Below are 10,301 nucleotides of genomic sequence, written 5' to 3'. Positions count from 1 at the left end.
AAAAAAAAAAAAAAGAAGAAGAAGGAGCCTAGTTCCAGAGGGTGCGGGGTGGGTAGAATCTCCACTGAGTGGTTTCCAATCTGCCTGTATGGGGCTGATGAAAGGAGATAGGGATAAGACTCTTGTACAATAGTGAATAATTGCTAACAGGACTGACTGTGAGGGTAAAAAAATGTAAAGGTAGACATTTTGTAATAAAATGAGGGGAGTGGCTGATCTTGCAGTCCAGAAGCTGCAGAGGTCCTGGGGACTATCAAGGGAGAGGAGCGGAGTGCAGGACCCTACCCAGAGAAGCAGTGACACCAGAGATGGAGGCAGAGATGATGACATGGAGAGATGGAGCGGCTGGGAACTCTGGACTCAGGGAGGGAGAGGGTCTGTGTGCTGGCGGCCAGGGGACAGGCTTGCAGGGCGTACCCTTTAGTTGTTTGATGATGCATGGAGGGGATTGTAATCATTGTGATTAAACAAAATATGATAAGATGAATGTAAAGCTAATGTTCTCCCATGTAAACTGTCACATAATTCACAATAAAAACTTAAAAAAAAAAAAAACCTCAGCTAGAGTAAGATGAAGTTTGATACAAGAAGCAAGTTTAATTTGCAACAGTTTGATGAACTAGACCTTTACTTATGGATGTAGTAGCTCAAAATACCAACCGAGAGGGAAGGAGTCTTCACATCAAGGATCAAGCCTATCCCCTCAATACACCTGACTGATAGGGACAGACAACTTAGACACTGGCTACATAAAAGGAGGAGGGCTATAAAGGCATGATGAGACTGGCTACAAGTTTTCAAGAGGGTCTTTAGATTAAGAGTGAGTGGAGGAATTTAGAATCCCACTGAATAGTTTTTATCTAGTCTAGATGGGTCTGGTGAAGGAGATGGGGATAGGATTCTTTTCATTCAATAGTGAATAATTGTTATCATGCCTAATTGCGATTGTCACAACTGTAAATGTAGAAGTTGTGTAACAAAAAGGGAGGAGTTTTTTGTTTTTTTGGGTTTTTTTTAAACCTGCTGGAACCATGGAGGGTGTTCGAAGAGAAGAAAAAGAAAGTTCCTGCTGTGCCAGATATCCTGCTGAAAAAGCAAAGGAATTTTGAGGAACTAAAGATCAAGTGTCTGAGAAAGAAGTTTGCCCAAAAGATGCTTCTAAAAAGCAAGGAGGAAGCTTATCTATGAAAAAGTCAAGCACTATCACACAGTATATAGGCAGATGTACAGAACTGAGATTCAAATGGCTAGGATGGCAAGAAAAGTGGACAACTTCTATGTACCTGGCGAGCCCAAGCTGGCATTTGTTATCAGGATCAGAGGTATCAATGACGTGAGCCCAAAGGTTCAAAAGGTGTTGCAGCTTCTTCACCTACACCAGATCTTCAATGACACCTTTGTTAAGCTCAACAAGGCTTCAATTAACATGCTTAGGATTGTGGAACCATATATTGCATGGAGGTACCCAAACCTGAATTTAATGAATGAGCTGAGCTACAAGAGTGGATATGGCAAAAACAGTAATAAGCGAATTACCCTGACAAATAACATGTTGATTTCACGTTCTCTTGTTAAATATGACATCATCTGCATGGAGGATCTGATTCATGAGCTCTACACCGTTGGGAAACGTCTCAAAGAAGCAAATAACTTCTGTGGACCTTCAAATTCTCTTCTCCTTGAGGTGGAATGAAGAAAAAGGCCACCCATTTTGTAGAAGGTGGAGATGCAGGCAACAGGGAAGATTAGATCAACAGGCTTATTAGAAGGATGAACCAAGGTATCTACCATGATTATTTTTGTAATCTGGTCAGCTAATAAAACAGTAAATATTCTCAAATTGAAATTGTTGTATTGACAAATTTTTGTTAACCTGTCCTTTCCCCCCTTTAATTATTATGATAAATCTTGGTGTGTAATAAAATTTAGCCAAATCAGAAAAAAAGGGGGGAGTAGTTAATTTTATATTCCAGGAACAGAGGACCCTAAGGCCATAAAGAGAGAAAAGCATGGGACACTAACCAGAGAAGCATGGAACCAGAGATGGAGACAGAGGTGATGGCAGCTGAGGAATCTAGACTCATGGAAAGAGAAGGGCTGTGTGCTGGCAGCCAAGAGGCTGGCTTGCAAGATGTGTCCTTAGTTTATTTAAACAATTATATATTATATTCCTGCGTGGTTTTGTATACATTTAAAAAAAAAGTAAAAGGAAACAGAGGCAAATACTGTTAACTGATGTTGCATGGAAGGGACTGTAATCATTGCAATGAAACAAAATATGATTGGTTTAGTGCAAACTGATGTTCTTCCATATAAAGTATCACTTAATTCACAATAAAAGGTTTTTAAAAAGATCAAACGACATATGGCATTAGGCAAATCTGCTGCAGAAGATTTTTTTAATGTGCTCAAGAGCCAAAATTTCAGTTTGAGTACTAAAGTGTCCTTGACCCCATCCATAGTATTTTCAGTCACCTTATATTCATGTGAAAGTTGGATAATGAATAAGGAAAACCATAGAAGAATCAATATACTTGATTTATTGTGTTGGAGAAGAACATTAAAATACTATATAGACTGGTAGAAGAACAAACTAATCTATGTGGAAAGGAGTACAGCCAGAATTTTCCTTAAAAGCCAGGATGGTGGGACTTTGCCTTTCATATATTGGCCATTATTATCAGAAAGAACCAGTCCCTGGAGAAGGACATTATGCTTGGTAAAGCAAAAAAGAAGAAGATCCCCAATGAGGTGGAGTGGCACAATGGCAGCAGCTTGGGCTCAAGGATAACAACAATTGTGAGGATGGTGTTTTGTTCTGTTGTGCATAGGGTTGCTATGAGTTGGAAACCAGCCTGATTGAACCTAACAACAAAGTTGGGTAAAATTTCAACTGGTGGTGGTCGATGTTTATGTGTTGTATAGTTGGTTCCAACTCATAGAAACCCTAGGCTGTAAATCTTTAAGGGCTCAGAAGGCCTCATCTTTCTTCTGAAGAACTACCTGTAGTTTCAAACTTCTGACCTTGAGGTTGTCAGCCCAACTTGTAACCATTACACTACTAGAGCTCTAAAATTTCAACTAGAAAGCATGAGTATAAGATACTTTGGAATATTCAAAATTTCTTATACTCATGCTTTCTACATTGTCATGTAAACTGGCAAGAACAGTGTTTATATAGTAACAATTTACCCTAAACAACATGAAGTCTGAACTTGGAGTTTCTGTTTCTCCAAATTAAGTGCATAAAGATAATTGTTTAAAAGGGCCCAATGCCTAGGGCAAAATTATCTTTCCTATGAGGCTACTTATTCGACTCAAATGTCATTTTAGGAACCAGTTTTCTCATGACTCAAGGTTCAAAAAAAGATCACAGAACAATGACCTGGGTCAGTCACCACAACTCCAGGAACCCAGAAATCTGTATTGCAGAGCGATGAAATTCTTTTGCTCAGATATCATTTTGGGATCTGTGGTTTGTCATTTCCATTCTGATTGACATTAAACACATGCTCTCTCAGTCCCACATTCCAACATAGCCTATGACTGTTGTTGTTAGGTGTCCTCAAATTGATTCAGAATAATAGTGACCCTAAGGAGCTCTGGTAGCGTAGTAGTTATGAATCGGGCTGCAAACCTTAAGGTCAGCAGTTCGAAACTACCAGCTGTTCTGCGGGAGAAAGATGAGGCTTTATGCTCCTGTAAAGATTTACAGCCTCGGAAACCCTGTACAGGGTCGCTATGAGTCGATTCCAACTCCATGGCACATAACAACTACAACATGCACAACACATTGAAACACTGCCCATTCCTGTGTCATCCTCATAATTGTTATATTTGAGCAGATTGTTATCCCCACTGGGGATAGTTTTACTGGGGTATCATTCTTTTTTTCACTAATCCTCCACTACATCAAGCATGATGTCTCTCCACGACAGCATGTCCATAGTTCAATAGAGAATTCTCTCCATCCTCCCTTCTAAGGCACAATCTGGGTTTACTTCTTCCATGATACATTTGTGTATTCTTCTGACAGTCCATGATACTTGAAGTTAGCAGACAACTTATAACCCTCTATGAGCACCTGTTTTATTCAATGGTGGTGGTAGTGTTGTGGCACCAAGTCTATTCTGACTCATAGCAGCTGTAAGTCTTTACAAGAGACGAAAGGCTCATCTCTCTTTTGCGGAACATATGGTAATTTGAACTACTGGTTTTAGTTAATTGTTGTTGTTGTTGATGTTAAGTGCCATCAAGTCACTTCTGACTTACAGTGTTTCCTAGGAGTCACTTGTGAGTTTGAACTGCTGACCTTGCAGTTCAAACTGACTTTGTGGTCTAGTGCATTATCCTGCAGCACCACACCAGGACTCCATTGGTGGTGGTGGTAGTTATATGCCATGGAGTGGTTCCAACTCATAGCGACCCTGTACAGGGTTTCCAAGGCTATAAATCTTTACGGGAGCAGAAAACCTCATCGTTTTCCTGCGGAACAGCTGGTAATTTTGAACTGCTGACCTTAAGGTTTGCAGCCCGATTCGTAACCACTATGCTACCAGAGCTCCTTCCGTGTTAGTCAGTAGGCTTTATAAATTTATCCTTCAGAGTATCTACTTAATTTTTACAGTCTTGGTAGCATCGTGGTGATGAGCTGGACTGCTAACCATAAGGTCAGTAGTTTTAATCTACTAGTTTCTCTTGGGAGAAAGATGAGGCTTTCTGTTCCGCATAAAGATTTACAGCCTCAGAAACCCTATATCGGGTCACCATGAGTCGGAACTGACTCAGTGGAATGCAATCACCATGATTTAAGTTTTATATGGGTCAAATATAATGCTAGTATATAGTCGAATATTGTTTTATATGGGTCAAATATAATGCTAGTATATAGTCGAGTATTGTTGTTATTAAGTGTCATTGAGTTGGGTCTGACTCACAGTGACCCTCTATACGTTTCCAAAGAGCAGCTGGTGAGTTTGAACTGGCAACCTTGCAGTTCAAATGACCTTGCAGTCCAGTGTTTACCCTAGAATGCTACACACTAAAATTTCAGTATTAGTTTGGTTAAAAACCAAGCAAAAACAAACAAACAAAAAAAAACCTGTTTCCATCGAGTCAATTCAGACTCATAGTGACCTTATAGAAAAAAGTAGAAATGCTGTAAATCTTTACAGATGAAGTCTATCATATCTTTCCCCCAAGGAGCACTAAGGAGTTTGAACTGCCAACACTTCTGAAGCTCTTTACTGCTTCACCACCAAACTATAAACATTTATAAAAGTATCATCATTATTAATAGATGTATTTGAAAAACAAAAAAGAATATAATCAGATTTTTTTTCTCGCTGCAGAATCACGTAAAATCTTCCTTTATTCAATCTTATTTTATCATAAATTAAAAAGTAATTGATTCTACTTGATGTGTTTTTAGGTTTTTGGAGACCAGTGTTCCTGATACCTCCACATATTCAGCAAAAGCAAACTGAAGAACAGCACTCTATGCAACAAATAGGTGTCACAGGTGAATATAGTTGATAGAAATTGCCTAAATATTTTATCATAGTCTCTTTCAATATCTGGAAATTCTTAAAACAGAACCTGTTGTTTTATGGGGCCTCAAGACCATCCTTACATACAATGATTCTCTAGGAAAACTTAGAGGAATAGGACACAGCCTACAGTTTTACTCAAGACTGGTGGCGTAGTGGTTACGAATCGGGCTGCTAACTTCAGGGTCAGCAGTTTGAAACTACCAGCTGTTCTGTGGGAGAAAGATGAGGCTTTCTGCTCCCATAAAGATTTACAGCCTCGGAAACCCTGTGGAGGGTCACTATGAGTCAGAATGGACTCCATGGCACATAACAACAACAACATTGTTTAACTATTCAGGCTATTGTTATGTTATTTGTGTATTTGTTTAGTGACTGGCTGGATTGTTTCAATTAAGCTTATTTCACCCTAAAAGTATCAAGCATCTCATGTTCTTCCTTTGGGCTGCAAAGCTTTGAGTGTACTCTCAGTCACCAAGCACTCTCTTCTTAAGGGTCTTTGGATGGCACAAACGGTTAAGTCTTGATGACCTGAAAGGTTGGCAGTTCAAACCCACTTACTGATGCCTCAGAAGACAGGCCTAAAGATCTGCTTCTGAAAGGTCAAAATCTTGAAAACACTATGGAATATTTCTACTTTGCAAGTGTGCTATTGTCATGAGTCAGCTGAAAGACAATTAACAACAATGTGTTAAACTACTGTAATTGGTGTCTGATTGCTCTACTGTTTTCAACAAAGCCCTGTGGCATACATTGCTCTAAATATGACCTTTCTTTCCTATCAAATTCAGACTCCTTTAAAGGTATAGATCAAAAGATCAGTTTTTGACATTTTTCCTAACCCAAGAATTCCTCCCATCTATTTCTTTCCCAGTTATCACCTGCAAAACTAGCTTACCTAGAGATTTTGACTCTACCAATCTCCTCCTAATTGCCTCTTATCACAATCACCATTTTTAAAAGTGCCTTTATGTTTGAAATTCTCCATGCCCTATTGAAATAAACTCAAATCCTTGGGGAAGAGATTAAGAGCTATGTGATTTAAGGCCTACTTGTCCTTCCAACCAAAATCTCTGAGCTATGCTCAGGATAGAGGGTGGGAATAATGGCAGGTACTGATAACCGCACTTTAGGAAATGAGTTCTAGGTGGAAGGGGGCAGTAGCCTCAGGCCTTCTTGGCTTTCTTTTCCTAACATGGAATCATACCACCTTATCATCCAGGACAAGATGGACACCAGTATTCTCAGTGGTGCCAAACCCAAGGTTGTTGTTGTTGTTGTTAGGTGCCATATGCACAACAAAACGAAACACTGCTCCGTCCTGGGCCAACCTCGCAATTGTTGCCGCGCTTGAGCCCATTGATGCTGCTGCCACTTTGCAAATCCATCTCACTGGGGGTCAGAGAAACGCCCAAGGTAGAACCTCCATTATTGTTGTTGTAATTGTTTTTAAGTGCCCTTGAGTCAGTGCCGACTCATAGGGACCTTAATCCAAGGAGTGGTTGGTGAGTTTGATCCATCGACCTTGTGGCTCTAATCGACCTTGTGGTCTAGTGCTTTATACCACAGTGCCACACCAGGACTCCTGACACAGTGAGAATTCACTAAGAATTTAACCTCAGAAACTGGTGTTTAAGGATATGATAAGAAATGCTGACATCCTGCTTCTCCAGGAAAGAAAACAGTCTGACTGGGAGCTAGGAGAGGGAGCCCTGTGTTTTTGACTGCACTAGTTTAGCATGGCACTGTAGGATTAGCACAGGACTACTAACTACAAGATTCAAGGATCAAACTCACCAGCTGCTCCTCGGAAACCTATACAGGATCCCTATGAGTCAACAGATTCTACAGCACTTAACAACAACAGCAGCAGTCTGGACTGGAGTTCTATATTTCTGAAATGTGATGGGGAGTCTCTTGCTTCTCTTGGTTCAGTATCTTGTTTTTCTTACAAAATTTCAGTAGATATTCTTAAAAAAAAAACAAAAAACATTTTATTGTTAATTAAATGAAGGTTGACCGACCAGATCATCAGCTTAACATTAAAAATTCATACACTTTATTTTATCTCAATGATTACAGTCCCCTCCATGCAACAACAGTTATTTCATTTCCTCTGTGTGATTCCTATTTGCATTCCACCCACCTTCCTATTCCTTCTCAAATTTGTCCTTAGGAAAATGTTTCCCTTTAGATTTTGAATGATTGATCATTCCATGGTAAACATGCCTTGCTAGTGTTGTCGTCCCCACCCCAACCCCAATAAACCTATCTACTGCTTGACTAAAAATTGAGCCACAGGATGAGTTCCTTTCCTGACCTGAAGGGTGGTAGAGAGCTATTGTCTCAGGTTTCTCTGGTCTCTTGCTGACCAGTAAACCTAGTCTTTTTTTAAAAAATAATTTTGAGTTTTGTTCCACATTTTCTCCCACCCTATCTGGGACTCTCTAATGTGATGCCTTTCAGGGGGATTGGTAGTGATAGCCAGGCACTGTCTAGTTCTTCTGGTCTCAGAGCTGTGGGGACTGATGTTCACATGTTCCATTGAATTAATTGATTCTCAGTAGATATTCTTGATGTTTCTTCATTTACTATATGCCTTTGGGCTAATTTCCAGAGACTTTATGTGGATGGCTTTTTTTTTTTTAAGTTTTTTTTGTGAATTATATGGATTTACATAACATCAGTTTTACATTCATCCTATCATATTTCATTTCATTGCAATGATGACAATCCAAAAGGTACACCTCACAGGCCTATCTCATTATTCCCCTAGGAGATGTTGGTAAGAGCCTAAGAACATCAACATACAATCATCAATTAACTATAAATACAACAATCCCACAATAACCCAGCGACAACAGACAATCTTATCTCACATAAAGAAACAAGAGAGTTTGGCTCAAATAACCAAGATGCAAAGCCAGAAAACATTTCTTAGGAAGCAAAGGTAATGGAATGAACTGAAAAATAACTCAAAGAGTTTTATTTAAGTACCTTGAAATGATTGACAAAAAGGTTGAGGAAAGCAAGGAGAACATAGGAAAAATGTTAGAAGAATTAAGTAAAATAAGAACAAACAAAATAAATGTAAATCTTAAAACAACACAAAACCAGCAATTAAAAATACAAAAGATTTATACTAAGATTTTAAAAAGGCCAAAGGAGTAGATTCAAAGTATTGGAAGTCAGAATTAGTGAGCTAAAAGATAAATCTCTCAAAACAAGTATACTAGAGCAATCAGATAAAAGAATGAAAACATTCAAAGAAAGTCTAAGAGTCATGTGGGACACCATGAAGATAATAACTTACAGGTTGGCAGAATTACAGAACAGGAAGAGACAATAAAAAGCACAGAGAAAATTGTTGAAAAGTTGTTGGGAGAAAACTTCTGTAATATTATGAAAGATGAGAAATAAGTATACCAAAACTGAACGAAACCCACACCAGATAGATCCCAAAAGAAAATAACCAAGATATATCTTAATCAAATTTTCCAAATCCAAAGAAAAGAATCATGAGTGTAACTCATGAAAAAAGAAAAATTACCTACAAAGGAGAACCAATAGAAATAAATCCTGATATCTCAGTCAGGGCCATGCAGGTAAGAAATCAATGGAATGACATATAAAAAACTTTGAAAGAAAAAAGTTGCCCACCCAAAATCAAAGTTGCCCCTCAAATATGGCAGCAAAATTAGACTGTGTCCTGATAAACAGAAATTAAAGGATTTGTAATGATCAGACCAACTTTACACAAATTTCTTAAGTGTATTCTTCTAAATGAGAACCAGCAAAAGCAGACAACAATTTGAGATTACAATACAGGACAACACAATCCAGAACTCAATCCCAATATTAAGTTAGTGCCATTAAGTCAGTATCGACTCATAGTGACCTCCATTCCTCTAGTCTAGTTGTGATCATCAAGTCATCCAAGATAGGTCAAATGGGTACTATCTGCAAGTTTGGGTGTTCTTGCACACCTCCCCCCACTTCATATCAGCTGGACGCTTCACTCTCAGCTCTAGCCCAGTTTTCTAGGTCAGTGACCATGGGCTCAGGAGGTCCCAATTCTCCCCAAAGTTCGGACCAACTAGCCCTTCCTCTTCTCCATCTCATCTCAAGATTGACAGGAGTCTATGGAACATAGTCGAATTCAGATATTGTGTTCATTATTGCCTTTCCCCCACTCCCACTCACATGTAGACCAGCATGGTCACCACCTAGATCATAAGCCTACTCATTTGTTTCAGTCTTGAAAGGGAGTTTTTCCTGAAGGGCTTACTTTTCTTGTGTTGAGAGTTCCCAGGTGAATAGCTTGCTAGTTTTGTAATAGCCAAACAGTATGCTTTTTCTTTTTTTTTTTCCTTGATGGTCATTCTTTCAAGAAATATCTTCTGTACCACATAATACCAGGCAAAGCAGATCCATGGCAGAGCTCTAAAACTCAGAACCACAAAGATAGGAATATTTAAAAGGTTTGGAGGCTTATAGCTAGTGAAACTTGGAGCAAACGTAAGAAATCACATACTTTTAAATCTGCCAAGCTCAGTGGCACCGAGCCGACAAATTGGATGAAACCAAATGGCAAGACCAAGCAGGGAAGCAACCACACCACAGAAAAACACTGTGGGAACCTCAGAGCAAAGGTGAACAATTCACTTTGTTGGTTTTGCTTTGTTCTGATTTTCATATATATATATATATATAGAAAAACACTGTGGGAACCTCAGAGCAAAGGTGAACAAT

The 10,301-nt window shown here is 39.0% G+C and overlaps 1 pseudogene; it reads left to right on the top strand.

The window, feature by feature from the left end:
* The window catches only part of LOC102831795, a 77,129-nt pseudogene that overhangs the window by 38,254 nt on the left and 28,574 nt on the right, over positions 1 to 10,301 (top strand).

This window comes from Chrysochloris asiatica, unplaced genomic scaffold (genome assembly GCF_000296735.1).
Source record: "Chrysochloris asiatica unplaced genomic scaffold, ChrAsi1.0 scaffold00167, whole genome shotgun sequence".
In the NCBI taxonomy this organism is placed as follows: domain Eukaryota; kingdom Metazoa; phylum Chordata; class Mammalia; order Afrosoricida; family Chrysochloridae; genus Chrysochloris; species Chrysochloris asiatica.
Note: the sequence above shows the minus strand (reverse complement) of the source record. Positions and strands in the feature narration are given on the sequence as shown.